The sequence below is a fragment of the Bufo gargarizans genome, chromosome 1, assembly GCF_014858855.1.
Source record: "Bufo gargarizans isolate SCDJY-AF-19 chromosome 1, ASM1485885v1, whole genome shotgun sequence".
Classification (NCBI taxonomy): domain Eukaryota; kingdom Metazoa; phylum Chordata; class Amphibia; order Anura; family Bufonidae; genus Bufo; species Bufo gargarizans.
This window is the reverse complement of record NC_058080.1, coordinates 56272112-56278270: the sequence shown is the minus strand read 5'-3', so window position 1 is coordinate 56278270 and position 6159 is coordinate 56272112.

The window sequence follows — 6159 nt, the reverse complement described above, 5'->3', positions numbered from 1 at the left end:
AAGGTTAGTTCACACTATTTTTTTTTTCTCTTGCTGAGGCACCTGTATATACGCCTCTGGATCCTCTAATCATTTCAACAGGCCACACTTGGCATGTTGCACATCTGTCCAGCGATGAGCATTGTATACCGTTTCTACAGCAGAAGTCTATTGCAAACCAACTGCATAGGCGTTTGCTTCCTGTTGTAGCATTTATTTAAAAAAAATATTAACAGTATAGCAAAACATGGTGTCGCCCTGACTTTTCATGTAATACAGAAAAGCTCTGGCCCACTGACCTAAAGAGGTCCTGCTTAAAGGGAACCTGTCATCAACTATATGCTGACCTCACTGAGGTCTAGTGACAAATGCTGATGTCAGAGGTGTCACTTATGAGCTACGTCAGCGGTTGCTAAGAACCAGCATCATAATCATTGCAGCCCAGGCCTTGAGAAGAGTCCTGGTTATTCCTAATCTCCTGCTCTCACCTATCTGCTGATGGCAGTTCTCTCCTAGGGGGAACTAGGTAGAAGCCTGTCCAGTGGGTGGTAGCAGGAATTCATAAATGACCAGGACTATTCTCAGGTGGCTGTGACACTTTTCCAGGCCCAGTCTGCAATGATTGTTGGTTCTCGGCATCCACTTAACTTATAAATGACAGACTGCTGACATCTTGCCTGTTTCTACTTTATTCTGCCATTAGTATGGGCAGCATAAAATTGATGACTGGTTCCCTTTTTAAATGAGAATCTGTTCTCTGCTTTACTATGCACGTGCTGGAGCGCAGACCGACATCTTACAAGATCTTACGACTCTTTGGTTACCAGGTGTTTGAGTAGAACAACATACCCATGTAGTGGGAGACCGACTCCTATTGAAGTAATTGCAGCTTTAAAATTACTTGGACTATGAATATAAGTCACTGTGTAGAATAAATCTCCGGTGTCTTGGCTAGACTCCCAAATATTCTCTAAATTTCCTACCTAGTCTGTATTGGATGCTGCAGTCTCCATTAGGACTTAAAGGGATTTTGTTACTTTGCCAAATAGCATTGATCATGTAGCGAAAGTTAATACAAGGCCTCTATTATCCTAATGTATTGTGATTGTCCATATTGCCTCCTATGCTTGCTGGATTTATTTTCCCTTACATTATACACTGCTTGTTTCCCCCCCTGTAATCCAGCAGAGGTGGTCATGCTTACACACTATAGGTAAAAGCACCAGCCTATGCGCGCGCGCTCCCAGTCCTAGCCGACGCATTTTCCTGTAGTGTGCAATTTCAGGGTGGACACCAGCAGTCTGTGGTGGACAAATGAATCCAGCCAGCAAAGGAGGCAATATGGAGAATAACTAAGTGCCCTGTAGTAACTTCCTCTACATGATAAATGCCATTTGCTGACGAGACACGACCTCTAAGTATCAGGTGTCTGCAGCAGAGCTTGTAGCCTTTTCCGTATTAAAGGGATCCTGTCTTGTCCTTTATTCTGGCTTCTGAGAGCTGCATAGTGACTGCGCTGGTGTCACTAAGTAAAGGCCCCTTTACGCTGCTCAATTGAGCAGGTGATTTTGTCGGGAAAGCCTGCCTTCCTGATAATTGCCTGCTTGTCAGTGGAGGAGACTGCTGCCATTACATGCAGCAGTCTCCTCCACAGTATGGGAAGGAGTGACCGCTAATGCCATCGCTCATCCCCATACAGAATCATTGTTTGCTGGCAGCAGAGTGATTAGACTGCATGATCTGCTGCCGGCAAACAATTTAGGTGACCGCATGAAAGTTTGTTACTTGAGACGCTCGTTCATTGGGTAATCGGCGCCTTTACCATACGAATGCTTGTTGGTGATTATCTGCGGTGTAAAGGGGCCTTTAATGGGAAGTATGTTAAACTACAGCAAGGAGCTCAGTGATGTCCATGTTCCCTCTGCCCTCCTGATTGACAAGTTTCTAACTGCACAGTAATGCAGGAGGGAAGTGGTTGGAGGGCAGGAGAGCTGGCATATCAGTGGACCTCTTGGTTAGGCACACAGGTTTTGGGTACTTGTATGTTGTACTGACAGCCCTCAGAGGCCGGCATCCTGACAGGTTCCAGGTCACGTCCCTCCTGCCCGACATTGCAGCAGATGTCCAGGAGCTGCAGGCCATTTGACTACTCTTAAAGGAGGCCGACAACTGGAATGACTTCCTTACCCTGTTGGGGTCCATTCACATGTCCGTAGTGCATTGCGGATCCACAATACACCCGGACAGCACCCCCATAGAAATGGTTGTCTGCAATTGTGGACAAGAATAGGACATGTTCTATTTTCCCGCGGCGCGCTCTGGAAATGCGGATGCGGACAGCACGCCTTCCCCATAGCCAATAAATGTGCAGACCCAATTGTGGATGTGTGAATGGAGCCTTACTAGGATTGAACCAGCCTTGGCTTTAAAGAAAATACAAATGGTTTCTTTAAATGCAGATGTAGGATATAATCACCTCAGTGATGGCTAACCTCCAGCTGTGGGGAAACTACAACTCCCAGCATGCTCCATTTAGTTGTAGTTTTACCACAATCACAGCCTTAGATGCTACTGGGTATGCTATGCCCCCACACCCACCATGTAGAGCGATCTGCCTCTGGTCGCTCTGCTCTCGTGACGGCTGATAGGAGTTGCTGTCCATACAGTGATAATGCGCTTCCTCACTTAACACCTGATGGCAAAGATCAGTTGTGGTTCTCAAACTTTCTTTTCGTTTTATGATTCTTCACGATCTGAAGGTGGCGCCATAGGTATGTAATGTATTGCACCATCCGATGTTACTCCTTCCAGGGGGATTCTGTCATGGCTGTGAATCTGTGCTGAGATATTACATAACATTATTAGTCTGCAGCTTGGCCCTCAATATCTTCGTAGTAGAGTCCTTCTGCTGCATTTATATGAAGTACTATAGCTTAGAAACTGGGTGGACAACAGCAACTTGATGGGACCTAGAGGTGAAGGGACTGGGATTTGCTGCAGTGTCATCTAGTTTGTATAAATGGCCCGCTATATAGTGAGAAGTGCACACAACGGAGCATAGCCCCTATGTATGGACTGCCTGGATCCAGTCACATTGCGTGTCCTCCAGTGGAAGACTTGAAGACAGTCTGAGAATAAAGCTGTCGAATGACTTGCCTTTCCGTTAATAAATTGTCTCTGTGAAGTTGGACTCCGACCAGTAGAAGACTTTACAGCCATCGGATACGAGACTAGAACTACACTAGAGGGCCTGTGTGTGACCGGACATGGAAACCTCGCCTCCATAGTCCGCAGCATTGTACATACGCTTTTGCTGTGATGCCGATACAAACTTGAATTTTAAAATATTGTGTATAAATCTTGTAAATTCTTGTGTACATGCAGTTGTATGCCTTAATGTTAATAACATCTGTAAAATGTGTTTTTTTTTCTAAATAAAACAATTGCTGTCCTTTTTTGGTCTTGCAATATCTTGTATGTTTCAATGAAATGGTGGAGGGAGGCTCTGGAAATGGTACTGGGTATTCAGGGTATATATATGGACCCTTCCCTCCTGGCAGTCACCTGTCTGACCGCTGCATTTAGGTCGCTATTACCATCGCTCGTCCCCATGCAGTGCCATATTACGTCACTACGAGTGAGTGTTTTGTAGGATGACACCACAGGGCGACCTGTCTGTCGTAGTAACTACTTGTGTTCCCCATGAAACGCAGCATAACACCGTCCCAGCAGAGTGGGTGAGATTTGACAAACCTCATGAATACGTTCGGGGCGATGCATCATCTCCCTTGCACCTGGAAAGTGGCAAAGTCACAAACTTTTGGTTTTGTGACTTTAAAAAATGGTTGCAATCTCTTTACACCACTTTTCTTAGAGGGAATGTGGCAAGCAGCCATGACTAATTTATCTTCATTTATGCCTGTTTTCTGGTGCAAATGAAGCCAGAAATGTACAGCCGTTCTGAGCGGTTTGTTTTTTCTGCCGGTCTTGATAAATCTCCCCCTCTGTATATTTTCCATTCAGAAATTAACCTGCCCTGCAGATTTTGAAATCCTCAGCATGTTGATTTGTATGGATTTTACTACCTTTTTGCACTGCAAAGGATGAGATCTGTGCAAAGCAGCAAGTAAGGGGTGCCTTTAACACAAAAAACGTTTTTGTTTTCCGGTATGGAGTTCCATCCCAGGGGCTCAATACCGGAAAAGAACTGATCAGTTTTATCCTAATGCATTCTGAATGGAGAGCAATCCGTTCAGGATGTCTTCAGTTCAGTCGTTTTGACTGATCAGGCAAAAGATAAAACCGTAGCATGCTAGAGTTTTCTCTGACCAAAAATCCTGAACACTTGCCGGCGTTAACTTACATTAAAGTGTATTAATGCTGGATCTGGCCCCAAGTGTTCTGCAAAATAGATCCGGTTTTGCGGTCTGCATGCACAGACCTTTAAAAATGAGAAGGGGGGGAAAAAAAATACTGGATCTGTTTTTCTGGATGACAACTGCAAAGACTGATCCGGTATTGCAATGAATTTGTGAGACATATGCATTAGATTGCCGATTCCGGCAGGCAGTTCAGACGATGGAACTGCTTGCCAGAATCCCCTGCTGCAAGTGTGAAAGTAGCCTAGCGCCTGGATCTTGGTGCAGAGAAATTTACACAGAAATCGTAGGTGTTTTTACAGGAGGGTGCTATTACAAATTGTAGTCTAATGCTGACCCCTGCTGGTAATGAAGGGAAACCGCACTTTTTCCACTTGCACACAGCTTGCTACTGTATATACCCTGCACAAGAACAATCACAAAACCATATAATAAAACACAGCAGCAAGCAGGATTTTACCTAGGACTTGCTCCACGCCTTATACACAAATATTAAAACCCACGTGGGTTTACATCAACCATATGGCAGTGTTATCTGGACACTATATAAACCATAAGGATGGGGGCATCAACCAACCTAAAGCCAGCTCCGAAAATGTAGTTTTACAGTTGTGGCCAAAAGTTCTAGGACTGACAGTTTGGTTTTCAGTTTGCTGCTCCAGTGTTTATCAGAAGTTTCTGTGGTATAGTGAAATACAATGAAAACGTGTAAGTTTTTTAACTTTTGACAAATCTGTTAAGTTTATGTAAAGGCTGTATTTTCAGTGACCCTTTTTAAGACTGCTGCCGTTTGCTCTGGCATGCTGGACATGGGCTTTTGAGACAAATCCTGACATGACAACCCATTCTTGCCTAATCGGTGCTTGGAGTTTATCACCATTTCTATGTTTTTCTTTGTCCACTATCTTTTTGAGGATTGAGATATGGGGAGTTTTCTGGCCATGGACCCAAAATGTCAATGTTTTGTTAGTTTTCACTTCGCCTTGTGACCTGGTGCTCATCATGCTGGAAAAAGCATTTTCCACCACATTGCCCCTGGACGGTTGGGAAGAGTTGCTGTTGTAGGATATTCTGATACCATGTTTTTATTAAGTTCTTAGGCAAAATTAATAGTGAGCACACTTCCTTGGATGAGAAGCAACCCCGCACATGAATGATCTCTGGATGCTTTAGGCCCTTTTACCCACGATCGAGTTTTCCATGTGGGTGCAATGTGTGATGTGAACGCATAGCACCCTCATTGAATCCTGATCCATTCATTTCAATGTGTGTACACAAGTGTTTTTCACGCATCAGTTCTGCGTTGCGTGAAAAACGCAGCATGTTCTATATTGTTTTTTCATGCAGCCCTGGCTCCATAGAAGTGAATGGGGCTTCAGTGAAAAACAAAAGGCATCCAGATGCAATGAGTTTATCACTGATGTTTGTAAACCTTGCGGGTTTTTTTAGCATGTGCGTGAAAAATGCATTGCACCCGCACGGAAAAAACTGAATGCAATTGCAGTCAAAACTGACTGAACGTGCTTGCAAAATTGTGCGAGTTTCACTGAACGCATCCGGAGCCAATCCGTCACTCTTGTGTGAAAGAGGCCTTACTGTTGGTTTGACACAAGGCTCATGGAAGTGCTCATCGTCTCCGAGGGCTTCATGAGAGAGAATCACTTTACCCCAGTCCTCTGCAGCCTGACTTCCAGCAGAATGTTACTGTCCTTAAAGGGGTTGTTATATATATATATATATATATATATATATATACACACACACCTAAAGAATTATTAGGAACACCTGTTCTATTTCTCAT